Raw genomic sequence first — 22,794 nt, 5'->3', positions numbered from 1 at the left:
TTTCTATTTTGTAATGGTAGAGAAAAAACAAAAGAATATTTCATGGCATATGAAAATTATATAAAATTCAAATTGCAGTGTCCATACATAAAGTTTTATTGGAACACAACCACATTCATTCATTTAAATATTATTCACAGCTGCTTTCACGCAGTTGAGTAACTACAACAGAGACTGTATGGCCCAGAAAGCCTAAAATGTTTACCATATGACCTTTTACAGAAGAAGTTTGCCAGTCCAGCCCTGGAGTGTCTTTTCTGCTGTTTTTAATGAAAGGTAGGTATATATTGTCAGAATTGGTTCCCTTCACTTTGAAGTTTTAAGCTATAGGATTATATTCATGCATTTAAGGATTTTTTTCAAATAGTATGATTGTAATCATCAAGAATATTTGATTAACTGATAAAGAACTTGCAACAGTGGCTGAATTGCATTGCTAGTTGTTTTGTTTTTTTGTTTGTTTGTTTGTTTTTCAGACAGAGTCTCACTCTGTTGCCCAGGCTGGAGTACAGTGACATGATCTCAGCTCACTGCAATCTCCCACTCACGGGTTCTAGCGATTGTCATGCCTCAGCCTCCCAAGTAGCTAGGATGACAGGCGGGTGCCACCACACTCAGTTAATTTTTTGTATTTTTTTGTAGAGATGGGGTTTTGCTATGTTGGCCAGGCTGGTCTGGAACTCCTGTCCTCAAGTGATCCTCCCGCTTTGGCCTCCACCAAAGCATTGGGATTACAGGTATGAGCCACCGCACCCAGCCACATTGTTAGTATTTCTGAGTCATAATATTTCCTGGAATTTTAATGATAGAGTCTTCAGTCCCACATTCAGCTTCACTTCATATGGTATTGGTTGACAGCAAGCCCTGTCACTATATGTTGCCTTTATAATGTTTCTTATGCCTCTCTCTTCAACTGTATTCCTACAGTCATGATACTCATTCAGCTCCTTAGTAATTCTAGACCAAGCTTTTGCAATAACGTCTGAACTGGTTTTCTTGCATCTAATCTCTTCTCCTCCCTTCCATCCCTTGTCACCAAAGACATCTTCCCTTTAAAAAAGTACATAACTAATTCCAATATTTAATTACATCTCCCATCTCAAAAATATCAGCCCTTCAATTGCTTACAGAATAAAATCCAAACTCCTTGGGCTAGTATTCATGATTCTTCATGGCTTGTTCTTACTCTATACTCTATCCAAACTGAACCATTTTCTCTTCCCTGTATACCTCTGTAGGACAGACTCTGTTCTCTGGTCCATCATATGTACCTCTGTTTATACCATGATCTCTTGTCTTCAAACCTAACCCTTCCTCTTCATCCCTGCATATTCAAATGCTATGTATTTTTAAGACCTAATTCCAATATTAACTCTTTCATGATGGTTTCTCTGACTCCTGTATCCCCAGCCCAATGAGTATTGTGGACACCTATGGCTTTTTTCTTGCCTGACATTATTCATTCACCACTCTTTCAGAATGATTTGGATACTTCTAGGATGCATTGGTTTTGCTTTGAGAATACAATCAATCTTGGGGATGCATGCAGTCTTGATGGAATTATAACTCAAAATGTCCCAGTCTTTCTGGCGAGGGGATGGAGATATGAGATTCACTAGGCCAATCAGAATTGCACTTGTGCACGTGCTAGTAATGTCCCTCTCAGGCTGCAATTTGACTCTTGACTCATTTTGTGAGCATAGAAAATGGCCCGAGCTCACTGATGCCCTGAAGAGGCCAGCAATGACTCCTGCTTGTGGATCCCTGTAGCTGACCTACTCTAGTTCTTGCAAGTGTTGGGTTTTTTGACCTACAGTTTAATTTCATGAAGAACTCCATACCCGTCCAATGAAGTTCTTTGTAAAATTAGCCACTACCAGTTTCTATTGTTTGCAGTCAAAGACACTGACTGATGGAAGGGATGATCATTCCTTTTCCCAAACCCTCATAATACTTTCCCTAAACATTTCTTAGGGCCCCTAACATTTCCAACCTTGTATAATAGTTGTTCGTGTCGTTATTTTCTTTGTCTTACACAATGGCAGTTCCAGAATTCAATCCAGAAAGAGCAATCAGAGTGGAAGGAGAAAAGTATAAGGGAATGATCATTACTCTTTATTAGAATAAGTGTTTTCTTTTTATTTAGATTGTGTGTTTAAAATCCATGAGAGAATAAAGTTTTCTAAAAATGCCTTTATTTTTATTTATTTATTTAATTAATTAATTTATTTTTTTAAGCAAGACTCCACCACCCAGGCTGGAGTGCAGTGGCATGAATTCAACTCACTGCAACCTCCGCCTCCCAGGTTCAAGTGATTCTCCTGCCTCAACCTCCCAAGTAGGTGGGACTACAGGCACACACCTCCATGCCTGGCTAATTTTTGTATTTTTAGTAGAGACGGGGTTTCACCATCTTGGCCAGGCTGGTCTCGATCTCCTGACCTCCTGATCCACCCTCCTCGGCTTCCCAAAGTGCTGGGATTACAGGTGTCAGCCACTGCACACAGCCTTATTCATATTTTAAGACTAACAGAAACATCAGTTTTCCTTATTAGAGCACACTTATTTGAAGGAGAGATGGCACTGAGATTACAGTGGGGTGAAATTCTCCCTCCCCTTCCAAGGCTTCTTTTGGTATGGCCACTCAACTTAAAAGACTGTGAGCCGTTTGTAACCGGGTGGTTACAGTACTTGCATGGACCTAATAAAGTGTTTGAATCAAACAATCACTGGTCACTGTACCATCTTGTATTATTTTTTTGCCACCTTTCCAATGAGATTTCAAGGTATATCTTTTTCCCATTTGGAAATTATTTGACTTAGAAATCTATTTTAACAATTATCATTAAACACCCACCACTGTAACGGGCACTCTTCTAAGTGCTGGGAACACAGTCAAGATCAGGCAAGATTACTGTCACACAGAGCTTGTATTCTAGTGGGATGTATGTCTACTTAAGAGATGAAAATCACTCTATAATAATTCGTCTCCTTATTTATTATGAGTATAGGACAAAACTATTCATCTTTCTCCCATGTTACTTTGTGTTTCTGCCTCTTCTTTACTTCTGTTTCCAGCTATAATTCAGTTTAATTCTCTTGTTACTTTTTCTCTTGTTACTTTTATTGTTTTTTCACTTTTCCCACTATTTCTTTCTGTGTCTTCTGATATTTGAAATGTTCTTAAAAAATAACAGCACATTATTGTTTAGTCTTTTGTACAAAGTTCCTAAAACTAAGAAATATTGGTCACATACAGCTAGTATCTATGAGTCATAGAGCCATAGACTCTTAATAACATAAAATTAAAAGGAAGAGCTTCTTGCCGGGTGCAGTGGCTCACATCTGTAATCCCAGCACTTTGGGAGGCTGAGGCAGGCGGATCACCTGAGGTCGGGAGTTTGAGATCAGCCTGACCAACATGGAGAAACCCCGTCTCTACTAAAAATACAAAATTAGCCGGGCATGGTGGCACGCCTGTCATTACAGCTACTCAGGAGACTGAGGCAGGAGAATCGCTTGAACCCGGGAGGTGGAGGTTGCAGTGAGCTGAGATCGTGCCATTGCACTCCAGCCTGGGCAACAAGATGTCTCAAAAAAGAAAAAAAAGAAAAAAAAGAAAGAAAAGAAAAAGAAAAAAAAGAACTTCCAACTAACTAGTGTTTTTTTGTTTCCCAACCAAGAAAAATGTACAGATATTATTTATATCCCATTTAAAACAAATTATTTTTCCAGCTTTATTGAGGTATAACTGACAAACAAAAATTGTATATATGCATGCTGTACAACCTGATGATTTGACATTCATATTCACTGTAAAATGATTGCCACAATCAAATTAATTGACACATCCATCACCACACATAGTTACCATCGTGTGGTGGTGTGTGGGGTGAGGACACTTAAGATCTACTCTCTTAGAACATTTCAATACACCATTAATTATAGTCATCACACTGTAAATTAGATGCTTGGAATTTATTCATCTTATAACTCAAAGTTCATACCCTTTGACCAACATCTCCCCTTTTTTTTTTTTTTTTTTTTTTTTTGAGACGGAGTCCCGCTCTGTCGCCCAGGCTGGAGTGCAGTGGCGCGATCTCGGCTCACTGCAAGCTCCACCTCCCGGGTTCACGCCATTCTCCCGCCTCAGCCTCCGAGTAGCTGGGACTACAGGCGCCCGCCACCACGCCCGGCTAGTTTTTTGTATTTTTAGTAGAGACAGGGTTTCACCATGTTAGCCAGGATGGTCTCGATCTCCTGACCTCGTGATCCACCCGCCTCGGCCTCCCAAAGTGCTGGGATTACAGGCTTGAGCCACCGCGCCCGGCCCACATCTCCCCATTTTTTCCACTTCCCGTGCCCTGGCAAAATTTTAAAAATAAATTTTATTTCCAAGTAGCATGTTTAATGATAGCACTCAATAAGTCATCAAATCTAAAGAGATAAGAACTACTTCCCCAAAGAGGGGAAAAGTAGTAAAGAAATTTCACTAACAATCAAACAAATAGAAATTAAAACAATTGGTATCGTTTTTGCACATTTTAGGCATTGAAATGTGTTTCCAATGCCATTCAGACTGATGAGGTTGCAGCCTCACTGAACTTTGCACTCATTTCCACCAATACTGTAAATACCTCACAAAAATCATGAAAATGTTTACTTCTTTTGATCCGATATTTTCACTTCTAGGATTTATTGTAAGCAACTACTTCAACCAACATAAATACATATGTGCACAAAAATAATCCCTTTACAGTTATGTTTAATCATATGTATAAAGCAAAACTATGTCAACATTTGGAATAAGCCTTAATAAATTTAATTGTAGCATTGCAATTATTAAGCCTATTCAGAAGCATAGAAAAATATTTATTAGTTAATGACAAGTTATTTCATGTTGCCAGATTATTGTATCTTTAATTATTTTTTATAACAAATTGGGATACAAGTAACTACTGAAACAAGTAATAAACTATGAAGTCACAGTAGCAAAACAGGAAATAGCATGACTATCCTATTGTGTCATCATAGAAACATACATGATTTTGGAAAGCAATATATACATACTCAATTCAACAAATGTTAATGGAATACTACATATCACACACTCTGCTAGGCTGGGAGGGTGCTAGACTGTGGCAGAGGCCATTGGCTACTCACCAAAATCTATGTACCCTTTTTCTTAGGCACAGAGCTAGAATACAATTGCAGTTAGGTAGCCATGTGACTAAGTTCCAGACACATGGAATGGGAACTGGATGTGCGCCACTCCCTCCCTGGCCCATAATGCCCTCCCATTCTCCTCTGTACTCTTTCTCCCTTCCAGCTGGCTATGATGGAGATAACTACAGTGACTATAGAAGCTATAATTTGAAGATGGCAAAGTCTCTATCAGCCTGATACCCTAAAAAAGTGCGTGAAGGAGAGCTGCTGGAGAATCTGTTCATATTCCCAAGACTCTGACATGAGCAAGAACTAAACTTCCATTGTCTTGAGCCATTACTTGTTTGGTTGTATTTACTACTGCAACCTTGCCTACCCTATCAGACATGAAATTACAGATTATTTATTTTAAATGTTTTTATTTAAAATTATTGGCTGAGCACGGTGGCTCATGCCTGTAATTCCAGTACTCTGGGAGACCGAGGCAGGTGGATCATGAGGTCAGGAGTTCAAGACCAGCCTGGCCAAGATGGTGAAACCCCGTCTCTACTAAAAATACAAAAATCAGCTGGGCACAGCGGCAGGTGCCTGTAATCCCAGCTACTTGGAAGGCTGAGGCAGAGAATTGCTTGAACCTGTGAGGCAGAGGTTGCAGTGAGCCGAGACCATGCTACTGCATGTCCAGCCTGGGTGACAGAGCAAGACTCCGTCTCAAAAACAAATAAATAAGTTGATTAAATTAAATAATTATATCCCATCAATTAAATTTAAAAATCCTAAATCACCATGTCATTAAGCCATCTTTTCTTTTCTTATTTGCTAAAATGCCTACAGCTTGCTCAATACAGTGAAAAAGTAGACCATCTTTGTTTCTTACTTACTGAAAGAGGTGATGGGAAGTAACAAAAACCTAGTTAATTTTATTGTTTGTCAATTTAAAATTTGTTAGGGTTCAGAAGACATTTGAAAAATGTTTAAATAATTCCAAATTATACTCCTCAACTGAGATTTCATGTCTCATATTTCAGACCAAAGCAGTTTTTTTTTTTCATTTCTTCATGAACTTCTAAAAGGAAAAAAAAAAAATTCCACCTATTGGAATGCTATAGTGGTCTCAATGTAGCATTGAAGTACATTGTAGTTTGAAGCACAGTGGTCTTTAAACATGTACTATTGTGTTATTTTTATGTAGCATCCACAATAATTATTATTGGGGAAAAAACTAAATGTATCAGTTTAATTTCATAATCTCTACTAAAAACTTGCTTAGAATATTACATATACATTAGAAACTGAATGCTGGCAAAGACATCTGCACATTAAGATCTAAGTATATTTAGCAGAGGGAAAATCTTTAAAACAAGAAAAAAATTCATAAATTAGAACAAATACTCAGAGCTGAAGGTATCATATGCATAATTGTATTTCTAACACACAGGTTTAAAACATTTTTTCATCCATGCGTTTCAGAGTCCTTTCACCTTTTTTACATTTCAGTCTGTCTTAGAGTGTATAGGTTAAGGTTTTCATCATAAACAATCTTTTGTTCAAGTGAAAAGAATTCATCCTATCTCAGGCACAAGATTCTGAAAACCCCCTCATCACAAACTCCCTCTTCAGGTCAGCAGGGTGCCATCGGCACTAACAATCTTTTTCTATTTCTTTCTAAATATAAACACAGAGCACCTCTCCCACAGTTGGATTGCAGTAGGTATTCCCAGATCTTAGAGACACCTGAAATCCTTGGATCTCCTCAAAGAGATAGGAATTGTTAAACTGAAATTCAACTCAATGAGAAATTAGGTTGTGCAAATGTAATTCACCATAAAAGGAGGGCTGTCCACTTTAAAGTTAAAATTACCACATATTTATCATCATCTGACAATATTAACCTTGTCTGACTTTTAGCTTCTATAAGCCATAAAATAAGTTTGAACTTAGTTCTCTCTCTGTGTCTGATGGCAAATAAAAATTGTAATGTTTAAAAGCCAGTAAACAGGAATTTACCCTCAGGTATCATAATTAACAAGGCAGTAAGGTTAAAGCTACCTATTAAGGAAGAAGAAAAAGTGCCTCACTCTTTGTTGAGTAAATGGGGCATGTGGGGAGGTGTACACCCCAATACTCTCTTCTCTAAAATGAATGTCACTCGGATTACAAATTAAAATAATAACCTATTCCACACAGGTAGATAATTGTTCTCACGGTTGTACTTCTCATTTGGTGTTTATGGGAAGCACTTCAGAATTACTTAATATGATTTTAATGGCAGTGGGAAAAGAAGTTGAATGCTTAAAGAAAGGAACAAAGGTAAAAGGAGCCCAGGAACCACCTCCGCTGCAGCAAATGGCACTGAGGCCGGCTGCAGGTGCGCATACCCCAGGCTGGAGGCTGGAGACAGAAGCCCTGCATCTGAAATGTGTTGTTCTCATGGGTTGCCTCTCAAAGCTGATGCAGGGCCTGAGTTGTTTTTTTACTCACCCTTATATTTAAGCTATTCAAAAAACTGCACATCTGAGACTCACAAGAAATTAAAGGGAGGAAAAATTAAGAAGCACTTACAAGTAGTCAGCTCACACCTGTAATCCTAACACGTTGGGAGGCCAAGGCAGGCAGATCACCTGAGGTCAGGAATTCGAGACCAGCCTGGCCAAGATGGTAAAACCCTGTCTCTACTATAAAACACCAAATTAGCTGGGTGTGGTGGTGGAGGCCTGTAATCCCAGCTACTTGGGAGGCTGAGACAGGAGAATCACTTGAACCCAGGAGGCCGAGGTTGCGGTGAGCCAAGATCGTGCCATTGCACTCCAGCCTGGGCAAAAAGAGCGAAACTCCATCTCAGAAAAACAAAAAAAAACAAAACAACAACAACAAAAAAAACAAGTAATCATTAAAAGGCTGACTACTTAATGTACCTTAACAGTAACTGTACCTGCCAAGGGTAGGGAGGGATCACCACCCCAAGCAACCTGACTGTAAAAGGATAAATGCATTCAAGTATGCATTCATTTATTAATTTATCCCAGCATTTATTCAACAGATACAGGATGATGCTGTAGCTCTGAGCTGGGCTCTGTGCTAGGAGATGGGATTATTTTAAGAACAAGGTAGACCAGGTTCCTGCTTTCAGAGTGGGTCTGCATGATGATTAACTGGAGTGCAATGGCACGATCTCTGCTCACTGCAACCTCTGCCTCCTGGGTTCAAGCAATTCTCCTGCCTCAGCCTCCCGAGTAGCTGGGATTACAGGCAGCGGCCACCACACCTGGCTAATTTTTTATTTTATTTTATTTTTGGTAGAGATGGGGTTTCACTACATTGGCCAGGCTGGTCTCGAATCCCCAACCTTGTGATCTGCCCGCCTTGGCCTCCCAAAGTGCTGGGATTACAGGCATGAACCACCGTGCCTGGACTGATGATTAGATTTTGGAAATCAATGTAAATGGCCATCTTATGCACTGTTTCAAAACATCATAGAAATTTATAGTAACTTCATTTTAATTACTTATCCCATTCATTTGGTCAACAAATTTTTAGTGACCACCTATTGTGGATTCATCAGAACCTGCTTTGGAAGAGCACACTTCACTTACATCCTGTCTAAACTAGATGAGGTTCAGGCTGAGTCAAACTCTCAGTTATTGCCTTCTGAAACTGGATCACTCCCAAGGAACTGTATCTTTTTTTTTTTTTTTTTTTTTTTTTGAGATGGAGTTTCACTCTTGTCGCCCAGGCTGGAGTGCAGTGGCGCGATCTCAGCTCACTGCAACCTCCACCTCCCAGGTTCAAGGAATCCTCCTGCCTCAGCCTCCCAAGTAGCTGGGACTACAGACGCACACCATGCCTGGCTAATTTTTGTATTTTTAGTAGAGATGGGGTTTTGCCATGTTGGCCAGGCTGGTCTCGAACTCATGCCTGCATCTGCTTATTCTGTGCTTCAGCCAGTTGGATACAGCCTCTCAGCCATACTATATTTATTTCTATTTCCATGTCTTTGTTCCACTGTTCTCCCTGTCCTCTGTCCTCCATATTCCTCTCTGCTAATCTAATTCTTACTCATTCTTTTTTTTTTTTTTTTTTGAGACGGAGTCTCGCTCTGTCGCCCAGGCTGGAGTGCAGTGGCCGGATCTCAGCTCACTGCAAGCTCCGCCTCACGGGTTCACACCCTTCTCCTGCCTCAGCCTCCCGAGTAGCTGGGATTACAGGCGCCCGCCACCTCGCCCGGCTAGTTTTTTTGTATTTTGTAGTAGAGACGGGGTTTCACCGTGTTAGCCAGGATGGTCTCGATCTCCTGACCTCGTGATCCGCCCGTCTCGGCCTCCCAAAGTGCTGGGATTACAGGCTTGAGCCACCGCGCCCGGCCCTTACTCATTCTTAAAGGCCCAAACCAAAAAAGTATTCCTTTCTTCCTAGGGATCTTCCCTAAGTTATATTACATCCCTCACCTGAACCTATTGTCTATACCACTCACTGTCATCTTGTGACATCTTTTGTATCGCAGCTTTATTTTGTGGCTATGTTTCTTTCCATGTATGTCCCAAGGCAGCATGCTGCAAATGCCACTTGCCCCTCTAGAACCATCCTCTACCTTTCTCTACCCTTCTCTGTAGAGTAGGACACAGACCTTTGTGAATTACGTTAGCGAGTTCCCCTGTGTTCTGGCTCTTGGTTGAGTTTAACCAATGCAAGCCACCAGCAGGAATCAGTGCGTGGGAGGAGAGGGTGTGTAGCATTTGCTGCCCAGTGCCCACCATGCTGGGATGCACTGGGTCAGCATTCATCTCCTGAAGGCCACCGCATCCATCAGGTGGCCCTCTCCTCCAGCTACAGCCACAACCACAGCTGCAGCTAGCCTTGGGTTCCAGTTCCCAGCCCTTTCCTTGACCTCTTCAGGCTTATGGGTGGTAATGGCTCCCAAGTGTTGCTAGTCTCATGTGCTTCACCATCCCTTGTGGTTTCCTGTGTCCCTGCCAACACATTTGTAAATACTCCCTTCATTGAAGTCTCCTCAACTGCCATGCTTGAGGACACCATCAATTACCATCCTTGAGTGCCAGCACCCTGACTGCTAGGGCAGCAACCGTGGATTTTGCTTCTGTGTATTCCCATGAGTTATGCTTCCATATAGTCCTCACAACATCTAGCTCACTGTGGGGCTCGATAAGCATTTGTTGAAGGAAGGAGTAAAACCATGGACGGACTACCATACCTGAATTAACACTGGATACTTCACAGAAGAAAAAGAATCTCTGTGAACTATGGTTCGTCAACTAATGAGAAAATTCACCTTCACCTAGTACCTATACATAACCAAACATAGTACTATTTCTTTTTTTCTCATCGTGTTTCTTCTTGAATCTGTATTTATGACATTAATTAACCTATATTAAAATAGTTCATATATTTAGTCCCACTTATTCTGGGGAAAAAATTAGTTGGACTCCGATAAACTGGGTTAGTTGAAATGAAACTTACGTTTTTTTCCTTCTTTGCTTTTCACTCTTTTTAATGGAGTTTCTTTACTGATGACCCAGTCATACCAGACTTTGCCCTCCTATTTTCAGTCCTTTTTCTGGACATGCTTTTGCATTTCTCAATCTAATGGATAAAAAATTAAATAGATCTGATGAATACATAAGCTGTCAATCACTTGAGAAAGTCCCAGCTTTTTCACCTGCTTATCTCCACCCTTTTCTACTGAATATCCTAGGTGCCACCTGACACATGCCTATCACACATGGGTGAGAAAAGAAGTACGTTAGTTCTGTGCAGTGGAGATGAAAAGATAGGTGTACATAGATAACCTGGAGAACAGGTTAAATGACTCCCTCAGCAGTGATCTTTTGAGAGGCTGTCACTTCTTGAAAGTAAACTCAGGTACCTGCAGCCTGGTCTTCCTCCCTCAGTGGTCTTTCTTAAGCAACCCTCAAGCTCTTCTGCCTTGTCTTTCAGAGTCAGAGGACGGCCTGTTACTACAAAATACATGCTCCTTGAACCATACCGGTTTGAGCAGTACCACTATCTGATTAGTATCCTTTTAGCATCACTATGATTGTTCACCAAGAATCATATTGCAATTAATGCATTTATAGCCAATATTCCATGAAGAAATAACTGTTTGGTAGTTTGCTAGGTCAATGAACAGCAACAGCAGGTTGATTGTGGTGGGAATACCAGGGTCCTGCTATTCAAAATCCTAACAGTGGTGTAGGTGGATTGAGAGTTATAACCATTAACCTTGAGGGATTAAAAAAAGACAAAATTATTTCAGACAAATGTTTCATCATTTCAATCACCATGGAATTAAACCTATGAGAGATTTTGCATCAGTTTCCATACCTAAAAATTCAGAGAGAAAGAAAAAAAACTATAACAAACTAACTTCAAATTTTTATTTTATAAGAGAAATGATTCATGATTAGTGGCAAAGAACTACATACTGACTCTTCCGAAAATGTATTCAACATTATTTCTACTTTCTCCCAGGATGAAATTGTGGGGTAAAGCCAGTGGGTTTTCAAAAGATAAATTTAGCAATCACTATAAAATGTAGAGGGGTTTAATCCTCTCTATAGCAATTCCCTCTTACCTATAGTTTCACTTTCTATGATTTCAGTTATCTGAGACCAACCAGGGTTTGAAAACATTAAATGGAAAATTCCAGAGAAAAAGAGAAATCACATTCACAAAACTTTGATTACAGTATATTGGTTTTTGTGTGTTTTTTTGTTTTGTTTTGTTTTGTTTTGAGACAGCGTCTCCCTCTGTCACGGAGGCTGGAGCACAATGGCACGATCTCAGCTCACTGCAACCTCCGCCTCCTGGGTTCAAGCAATTCTCCTGTCTCAGCCTCCCAAGTAGCTGGGACTACAGGCGTCTGCCACCATGCCCGGCTAATGTTTGTATTTTTAGTAGAGACAGGGGTTTCACTATGTTGGTCAGGCTGGTCTCGAACTCCTGACCTCAGGTGATCCACCCGCCTCGGCCTCCCAAAGTGCTGGGATTACAGGCGTAGGCCACCGTGCCTGGCCAATTACAGTATATTGTTAATAACTGCTCCATAATATTAGCTGTTATAGTTAATGTCTTACCATGACTAATTTATAAAGTAAATTTTGTCATAGGTATGTATGTATAGGAGAAAACATAGTATATATAGAGTTCAGCATTATCCAAAGTTCAGTATTATCCATAGTATATATAGAGTTCAGTATTATCCAAAGTTTCAGACATCCACTGGATATCATGGAACACAACCACTGTGAATTAAGGGAGATAGTGTAGTTTCTGATCTTTATTGCATTTTGAGTATATTTAGAGGTCTGCTCCTTGAACCATGCTCGTTTGAGCAGCACCACACACTGCTCACCCTCTAGAGATAATAAGTAAATAATCAAATATCCAAAATAAGCTTTCCTATTAGAAATAAGGAGATTAAGAAAGGTAAGCAGCAATGAGCAGTGGCATGGGTGGTACAGTTTGAACTTTAACGTTTTGGCTTTCTTCACGGGTAGAGATACTGATTCTTTTTCCTCCAAGATGCTCTTTACACTTACACTACTATACTATATAACTACTATCACTTCTATGATCATCCTTTAGGATTAAAAAAAAAATCTGAAACCATTTATTTCTTCATGACAAGTGAAATGGTTAAAAAAAAAAAAGGAAAATAGATAAAGAAACATTTTACAGTACAAGCAACCACAAACAGCTCAGGTGAACGTCAGAAATGGGGAAGTATCTGGACAATTTTGCAGCATTGAAGGAAGTCTTTGAGGTAAGTAATTGAATTAGAGACAGCTAGCATAGCTTTATGAAAGCGATCCTTGTGTACCTTACTAGTTGGAATGCTTTAGAGGGCATTACTGCCATAGAAAGAAAATGGAACACAATGGATGTCATATAATTGTTAAAAAGCCATTGAATGTTATTAACAATGAAGATTATTGGCTAAGACTGCATCTATTGTGTAAGGTAAAATAGCTTGTTGGATTAAAAAACTGTTCAAAACCTGCAAAAAGTGAGTGAATGTTAATGGTAATTTTTTTTAAAAACTGAAGAGAGGTTATCAGTAAGGGTGAAATAATAGCTTTGAAAGCAAATGACTAAAATTGGAAAAATACACACGATCCAACCTCATTACATTGGACTATTGTGGTATCTTCTCTGACACTGGGTACTAAATTTCCAGGTACTTTTAATCGTATTATGTTTATAGTCTTAAAATAAACCCCCTTTCTGAAGAAGAGATGGAAAGAAAGGACCACGTTTAACAGAATACGATTCAATGTGTTGACTGTAATCATTGGAGCACAAATTCTTGACTTTTTCAACTTAGCTACTTAAAAATTACAAACATATCTTTTCTTCTATCTATAGAGACAACATAACCAAAAATCAATGCTACCTTACCTATATTATTTACCTGTATATATACAAACTTGGCTTACAGTAAATTATTAACATGCTATATATCTACAAACAGGTAGGCAAATTTGACACTGCTAAAAGATCTGACTCATCATGGTCTATCAAAAAGACTCCGTCTATAGTATTAATTCCTCTTAGGAAGTTTAGACAAGTCAGAATGACCCAAGCTTTTTATTGTATCCAATTCAGTCATAAAAGGTGGGTAGAATCTCCAAATTTTGGGCCGGGTACAGTGGCGCATGCCTGTAATTCCAGCACTTTGGGAAGCCAAGGGGGGCGGATCACCCGAGGTCAGGAGTTTGAAACCAGCCTGGACAACATGGTGAAACCCTGTCTCTACTAAAAAGACAAAAATTAGTCGGGTGTGGTGGTGGGCACCTATAATCCCACCTACTTGGGAGACTGAGACAGGAGAATCACTTGAACCCGGGAGGTGGATGTTGCAGTGAGCCAAGATTCCACCACTGCACTCCAGCCTGGGCGACAGAGTGAGATGCCATCTCAAAAAAAAAAAAAAAAATCTCCAAACCTATTTCTTTAATCTTGAGTGTAGTATTTTTAGGATACATAAATCTGTTGTGGCAAAGAGTTTGTTTTGTTTTGATGGCTTATGATGGAAGTCATATTTTCTGCAATCTGTTCTAAGCAACTTTTTTTTTTTTTTTTTTTTTTTTTTTTCCCGAGACGAGTCTCGCTCTGTCACCTGGGCTGGAGTACAGTGGCCTGATCTCTGCTCACTGCAAGCTCCGCCTCCCGGGTTTATGCCATTCTCCTGCCTCAGCCTCCCCAGTAGCTGGGAATACAGGTGCCTGCCACAACGCCCGGCTAATTTTTTATACTTTTAGTAGAGATGGGGTTTCACCGTGTTAGCCAGGATGGTCTCCATCTCCTGACTTCGTGATCCGCCTTCCTCGGCCTCCCAAAGTGCTAGGATTACAGGCATGAGCCACCGCGCCTGGCTTCTAAGCAACTTTTAAAGAAAAAATAAAACAAAACATAATCAGGGTAGATTCTACAACAAGTAATTGAGTGAAAGTACTATAAGTTACAATCCAATTGTAAATCTGATTGTAAATCAGAAAGTTCTATAAGTTATAATCTGATTGTAAATCTATGTCATAGTTTAAATTAGATTTTAAAAACTAAAAAACCTTATGAGACACTATTGAATCCTCAAAATTATGGAGAATTGATATTCATATTGATATGTATATACGCATATGCTGTTGTCTGTTAATGATGACAGCTGTTACAATAACAAGGAATTGCATAAAATTCATTTGAACACAATGGGTCTGATTCAGCAACTTGTATCTTTTAAGAATATCTTCAGTAAAGCACTTTATTGTACGTAAACACTACTTTACATTTTGTAGTAAGTATTATATACTCTACTATATATTTTGCTCATTGACCAGTTACATTAGAGAATGGATTTCAGTGACAAAGCTATTAAAATATGGAGAGTATCTTATGTTAAAAGAGTTTGGTGGGCCGGGCGCGGTGGCTCAAGCCTGTAATCCCAGCACTTTGGGAGGCCGAAACGGGTGGATCACGAGGTCAGGAGATCGAGACCATCCTGGCTAACATGGTGAAACCCCATCTCTACTAAAAAATACAAAAAAACTAGCTGGGCGAGGTGGCGGGCGCCTGTAGTCCCAGCTACTCGGGAGGCTGAGGCAGGAGAATGGCGTAAACCCGGGAGGTGGAGCTTGCAGTGAGCTGAGATCTGGCCACTGCACCCCAGCCTGGGCAACAGAGCAAGACTCCGTCTCACAAAAAAAAAAAAGAGTTTGGTGTATCCAGATTGTAGTGGTGGTTACATGAATCTATACATACATTAAAATATTCACAGAATAGTATACCAAAAGAAGTCCATTTTACTGTATGATAATTCAAATAATAAAATTAACTTTTTTTTTTTTTGCAATGGGTGTCTCCATCACATTGCCCAGGCTACATTGCACCACCACAACCAGTCAAAACTAATATTGAAGATGTAATAAATAGTTTAGTTTTTTTTTTAAATGTTTGTGCTGGGCTCTGAAGGATAAAATATAACCTATGGCATAAAATAAACATTTTTTAAATCATAAATAATGTTAAGACTATGAATAACAAGAAAAAATATTTTAAAGTATATCCCCCCAAATATCACAAAACAATCTATCACAGATGGAATCTGGGACTCTGAGCTTTTTCAAGGGAGAATTTCAAGGCTGCTAAATCTTCACAACATAAACTTCTTACAACCTCAAAAGATGAGATGGCTTTCCTAGGGTTTACTAGTTGGGAATAAATATTTTGCTCACCAATTAATAAAAATAATTGTGAAATTGTGTTTGCTTCATAGAATAAGAACTGGAAGGAAACTTAAAGAATCATTTGATTATCTTCAGGCAGGTGTAAATAAAGGTATTTAACCAAAGCTTACAAATCTCTTCTCAGAGATCGCCAAACAAAGAGATTCCACAATGGCCACCAATGAACATATTCTCATGTTTCAGCACTAGGATAGCTAAGCTGGGGATGTGAGTCTGTGTTTCTGCTGAAACAGCTCCTATGTTAAGTTCTTTCATCATCTTGGATCTCTCAAGGTATGGAGAACTACTATAAAAATTCCTCTTCTAGAAAATATCCATGCTTTTCAAGACATTAATTGGATTCTCTCTTCAGCCGTTCTTCTTCAAGTTTAACAAACCTACCCTTGATGTGCTATGCTCATAGAGATGACCATAAGACATTTCTATCATAATAGCTCTTTCTGTTCACTTTGGGTCGTCCACATCCTTTGTGTTTTAAAGAACAGTGACACTTTGGGTTGTCCACATCCTTTGTGTTTTAAAGAACAGTGACCAAAGTAGGCCCTGTACTCAGCCCAAGTCCCAAGAGTAGAGTGCTAGAGTGCTTCCTGGGCCATGTATACTATGTTTCTCTTTCTTTCTTTTTCTTTCTTTCCCTCTTTCTTTCTTTCTGCCTTTCTCTTTCTTTCTTTCCTGTCTCTTTCTTCTCTCTTTCTTTTTCTATCTCTCTTTGTCCTTCCTTCCTTCCTTCCTTCCTTTTCTTTGTTTTTAGCATTCTTGGGAGAAGAATGTGTTGTATATACAAACCACATACAAATGGGCCTCATGTAAAACACAAAACCCCAGTAAAGAAGCACACGGTTCTTTAGTTAATTTTTTAGTTAATGATGGAAATGCATGTAAGAATATAAAAAAGGAGTATCCTCAAGCCAAAGATGTACAAGTAAGTGACTGAAATAAAAAAGAAAACTCCAGGCAGTAACCAGAGTAGTTACCATTCCCTTTCTATCAACACTAGGGCGGATGTGTAGACCCCTTTCTCTACAGCAGCAGAACAAAAGTAAACGAGTTTTATAATTGGCAGTCATAACAACTTACAGATGACTACACAATTAAATGAGGAGCCATCTCTGATATTTCTACCATAATAGGAACAGAAATATCTAGACCTATAGACATAAAGTTGATGAAGACACTTGACATTAAATTTCAAACTTCAAGTAACACCCATAGACTGAGATTTTTTTGTAATTCCTAAGTCAGTCCTGATTCAGAGAAGTGACCAGGTTGGCATAGGCCAACTTTGGATATGAACAGGACCTAAAGGAGGCCCAGCAGAGACCCATAATCAGCTAGTTGATGAGGAGGAAGACCAAACACAGAATCAGAACAAGGGATTCTGTAGTCTTAAGGACAAAGGGTTTGTCTGCCCATTATTGTGGAAAGGATCCATACTTCAGGTGAACTCTCATATATTTTTTACTGACTGGCATATTATTCATTCTGTGGTATATTTCATTTCTCTTCACTGAACCTTTTCCAATCTTTAAAAAAATTCCTGCTTATGTACTCATTCTTTATTTTTTTATTTTTTGTTTTGTAATTTAAAAAATGCAGAACGGTTCACAAATTTGCATGTCATTCTCACACAGGGGCCATACTAATGTTCTCTGTGTTGTTCCAATTTTGGCGTATATGCTGCCGAAGCAAGCACTACATTCCCTTTCATGTGCCTGAACTTGGTGGACACAAGAGAGCTGGCTTCTAAATTCTGTTGCTCAGAGTACATAAAAACAAACAAGGCCGGGCACGGTGGCTCACGCCTGTAATTCCAGCACTTTGGGAGGCCGAGGCGGGTGGATCGCAAGGTCAGGAGATCGAGACTATCCTGGCTAACACGCGAAACCCCGTCTCTACTAAAAATACCAAAAAAAATTAGCCAGACATGGTGGCGGGCGCCTGTAGTCGCAGCTACTCGGGAGGCTGAGGCAGGAGAATCACTTGAATCCGGGAGGCGAAGCTTGCAGTGAGCCGAGATCACGCCACTGCACTGCAGCGTGGGCGACAGAGCGAGACTCCTTCTCAAAACAAACAAACAAACAAATAATCAGCTTCCCCTGTTACTGTTTGCATGTGCCACCTATTAATTACCCAAGGGTGAGACCTATTTTGTGAAGAGGAAAAGAAGTTCTGCTCTAGAAACTGTTGAGTGAAGTTTTTGTTTTATATTGCAGGTGGGGGAGGATTGCAGCAGGGAGGTTTCCATGAAATTGGCATTGTCAGTTGCCCAATGCAGAACTTGTGGTAGCTTGAGTTAGTCACTGTTTTAAATTCCTGAAAAAGCCAGGTGTGGTGGCATGCACCTCTAGTCCCAGCTACTTGGGAAGCTGAGGTGGGAGGATGGCTTGAGCCCAGGAGTTCTGTGCTACACCAATCGCATGTTTGCACTAAGTTCAGCATCAATATGGTGACCTCCTGGGAGCAAAAGACCAACAGGTTGCCCAAGGAGGGGTGAACCGGCTCAGGGCAGAAATGGAGCAGGCCAAAACTCCAGTGCTGATCAGTAGTGGGATCACATCTGTGAATAGCCACTGCATTCCAACCTGGACAACATGGTATCTTATTAAAAAAAAAAAAAAAAAGAAAAGAAAAAAAAATCCTGGAAAAAATAAACCCTGAAAATTGTGGGCCCATTTCCAATTTTTCTCCGCTTCCCTGACAAGAGGTATTGGTGCAAAAGAAATTGCAATTTTTGCCATTAAAAGTAATGACAAAAACTGCAACTACTTTTGCATCAACCTAATAATATGGGTCCGGGGAGGAAACCAAAGATTAATGCCTCAAATAAAGCAAAAGTCTTGTCATGTAACTGCCCTTCTTAGACTACTTGGGCTGCTATAACAAAATACCATAAACTGGGTAGCTTTAAAACAACAGAAATTTATTGCTCACCATTCTGAAGACTGGGAAGTGCAAAATCGAGGCAGATTTGGTGTCTGGTTATGGCCTGCTTTCTGGTTTATAGAGGGCACCTTCTTGCTGTGTCCTCACAGCAAGATGGAAGGGGTAAGGGCCTCTCTGGGGTCTCTTTTATAAGGACACTAATCCCATTCACGAGGGCTCCCTCATGAATCACTTCCCAAATCACTTCCCAAAGTCCCCATCTCGTAATGGCATCACCTTAGGGGTTAGGATTTTAACATGAATTTTGGAGGGACACAAACATTCAGATGATAGCACTGCCCAAATGCTAAATGCAAACTCATTGTTGTTCAATGTGTTATTTAAAGGCTGTGCATTATGGCATTATCGTCCTCTTGTCCTCTTTCCTTCTGTAATTTGTCCATGTTAGGCTGCTCTATCTTCTGGCAGTTCTCCTCTCCCTTCTCTCTGGGTTTCATTCCTTAACAAGGGTTCTGTGCCTGTCTGCCTGCCCAAACCCATTGGTAACTGTAACTACCACCTTAGTCTTGCCCAGTGGCAATATCTTCACCCATAGATTTAACTGAGGCAAAACTATTACCTGTTAAATAACTTTAGCTCGGCAGCATAAACACCTGAGTTAAGAAAAAATTACTAGTACACAAGTCATACATAGTGTTGGGGAATATTAGTTCTAAACATCTGACTTAAGAAGAAATGACTAGGAGACAAGTCATACATAGTGTTGGAGAATACTAGTCCTACAAGATATAAACAGATAAGGCAGGTGAGGTCCAAGCCAGTTTCTCTATGGGGAGATGTCTTCCACTTAATATAACTGAATACATTACAAAAGAAAGAAAGAAAAGAAGTAAAGGAAGAAAGAAAGAAAAGAAAAAAAAATCCAATAAATCCACACACAAAAAAAAGGGAGGCAAACTGGTATGGACAGAACAATTAGGAAAACAACGATAAATTTCACTTTACATGTGCTAGACAAAGGAGTTAATATCATGAAAACTTAACCATAACAAAATATTTTGGTGAACAGTATTTTGTCCTATATTAAGAAATCAATGTCCATAGATACAAGTTTGAGTTTAAAGAAACTAAAAGCTTAAGATGGCCAGATTAAAGATGTCTTTCATTTTCCTCTTTATAAGTTTATGTATTTTTTAAATTATTTGGAAGGAAATTTTGGAATCGAAGAAAATTTAAAAACTGAAAATTCTTTTATATGTTTTTCCTGTTGAATTAGTATTCTGTTTATGAAATAGGAACATGATATCCCCAAGCTGCTGTTGATGTCATCCAGTTGTAGCTAACTATGTGCTTAAAAAATAATTGAAGTGAGGATGAGAAACATATCTTACAGAAAGTGACAATATTATGCCTTTATACTTTGTCAATATGATCCCAAATGTGAAGATATTTGAAAATATCTGTCACTGATTTTTTTTTCTTTTCATCTAGATTAACAACACTCAGAGCTATCTATATTTTGGTAGTCACCAAACTTTTTAAAATGTCAATATCATTATACATGTTATCCATTCTCTACACCAGGATTTTTCAACCTTGGAACTATTAACACTTTGGGCCAGACAATTCTCTGTTGTAGGGTGCTGTCCTCTGTAGTGCAGGATGTTGAGCAGCATTCCTGATCTCTACCCAGTAGATGAGAGTTGTGATGACTAAAAACATCTCCAGACATTGCCAAATGTCCCCTGGGGGGACAAAATTGTCCCTGGTTGAGAAACACTGTTGTATAGTGAGTTATTACTATCCAAATATTTTGATTATCTTTTTAACCATTACCTATTACCCCAGCCACATTAATCATGCCATGATTCACATTCATCACAATGATTAAAGAAATTATAGATTTACTGTGGTGCTCAGGCACTTACCATTAGGCTATTAGACAAAGTCTGGGAATATAAGGGGAAAAAATTCCCATAATTACAAAAAATAAAAGATTACACGGAAAAGCAAAGGTGTTGGCTGTACACTAGGATCAAATGACATTCATTTCTTGAAGTAGTCTGAGTGACTCAAAGACGTACAGCAGCTATTATTCACTTAGCTACAACACAGCAAATATTAACACATATTTTGAAAAGGAGAGATGCTGCTTCATGTGACAATACTGATAATATTTAAGAAGAGATGTTAGTGACTCATCAGACACTCAGGCAGGCATGATTTTTCCCCTTAAATGTCACTAATGATTTTTCTTACTGCCTTTTTTATTTAAGCACATGTTCAGTGGCACCCATAATCAAAATTCTATTACAAAATGCAATATCGAATATCTTACTTTTATTTTATTTAAATAAATATTGTAAATGATCATAGTGAGTAACATAAGCAATAAGTATTATTTGTACCACCATTCTTCTAGATTGTAGTGATTTTTATTTCATCACTGTGAATGGTGGATGGTCTTTTGTCTCTTCTAAATGTCCCATTCCTCATGGGATAAATTAAAATGACCCATAAGCAAAGTTAAGTTTTAAGCGGATATTTTTTTTCATATAGACAGCCTTGCCTTGTACTATTATCCTCCAATTTCCTTTTTACATTTTCAAAAATAATATGTGAGTTTTAAAACTTGTTTAATTTAAAATGACTCTTTTTTGAAAAAGAAAACACTGTAGTGGGATGCCGGGATTGCATTCATCCCAGCATGCTCCACCACTGTTCTTTGGATGGCAATCACAGGACCCAGACATCAAGCTGTGGAAGAGATTCTTCCAAGCAACAGCATCTGGCTCTTTGGCAAACTGAACAGGCAGTTGCCCTGGTGGCTTTGGAGTTGCCTCTGGGTCTGTCACAGGGTAAGGCTGCTGATGGAGTGTCTGGATTCTCATCTCCTTTTCATTTCACTGTCTTTCTCATATACATTTTGGGCATCAAGAGACCCACTCTCTTCCATAAGGCAAATACTGCCCTCCTTAAGCCTGATGAACTTTTAAATAAACCCTGTTGTACTTCCATAAGTATCCCTTTTCATTGCCCACATCTCTTACGGAAGTGTAAAAATAGGCAAGCATTCTGGCTCAGCAACACTAGCATTCTATTTCACACCCCACCTACAGAGAGAATCAGAAATTCAATGCTCTCTTCTCAGTCTTGAATATTTTAAGCTTATATTCTCACCTTCTTTACTCATAATAGATCTTTTTGCCAGTTAAATTTAATAAATTCATATTTATAATGTGAATAGCTACCTAATCTCATAAAAACTTTTTTTTTCATTCTTAGGATCACATAATCTAAGCTGGTAAGGTGGTATAAAGACCGTAGGAGCTTAGTTTGAAGAATTTATGGCACTTTAAAATCATAAGTGCAGTCCTTGGAACAAACAAACACCTTGAATACCAGAATCAGCAGCTCCAGAACAAAGGGGCTCTTATACCTTCTTAGCTGTGAAGGAAATTAAAAAGACCAAATTTGAAAAATAAAGAATGAGTTTTTAGAGGTTTGGGGATTAAAAAAAAAATTCCTCAATGTGCTGAATAATTTGCATGAAAACTATTAATCAATATGGCTTCTCTACAGACCACAGGCTATGCACGGGCACCATTACCCACAATTCATACCCAAAAGGTAAAGTACTATTGGTGAGGATGTGGCTCAAAGTCTCTAGTGTGTCCAAACACACACTAGATCAGTAGGACTGATTTGTAAGAGGTAGCATTTAATTCTTCCTGTGAGAATTCTTCAGAAAAAAAGAAACCTTCATGCACTGGCCACCTCATGGAGACTCAGTTTTAATCTGTTATTTGATCAGCACGTTCAATAACTCCATCAATAACCTATGAAAACTTCCATGGTAATGTCTGTGTTATGAATGGAAAGTGAAAAAAATAGAGAGGGGGAGAATTTGTGTAAGAAAGACTACATTTGAGTGTAAGTTGTTACTCAAAAAATCCTAAATTTGAGGGGAAATTAAACCCATTAATTT

At 39.1% G+C, this 22,794-nt stretch overlaps 1 protein-coding gene and 1 non-coding gene across 2 annotated transcripts in view; both read right to left on the bottom strand.

Annotated features, from left to right (window-relative positions):
* The window catches only part of LOC112628395 (translation initiation factor IF-2-like), a 118,137-nt gene that overhangs the window by 84,457 nt on the left and 10,886 nt on the right, over nt 1–22,794 (bottom strand). The window lies entirely within an intron of this gene.
* Nucleotides 17,510–17,616, bottom strand: LOC112629495. Its single transcript, XR_003120608.1, has one exon. It is a non-coding gene; the product is annotated as a U6 spliceosomal RNA (small nuclear RNA).

This window comes from Theropithecus gelada, chromosome 7b, assembly GCF_003255815.1.
Source record: "Theropithecus gelada isolate Dixy chromosome 7b, Tgel_1.0, whole genome shotgun sequence".
Taxonomy (NCBI): domain Eukaryota; kingdom Metazoa; phylum Chordata; class Mammalia; order Primates; family Cercopithecidae; genus Theropithecus; species Theropithecus gelada.
The sequence above is the reverse complement of the archived record's forward strand: the minus strand, read 5'-3'. Positions and strand labels throughout refer to the sequence as shown.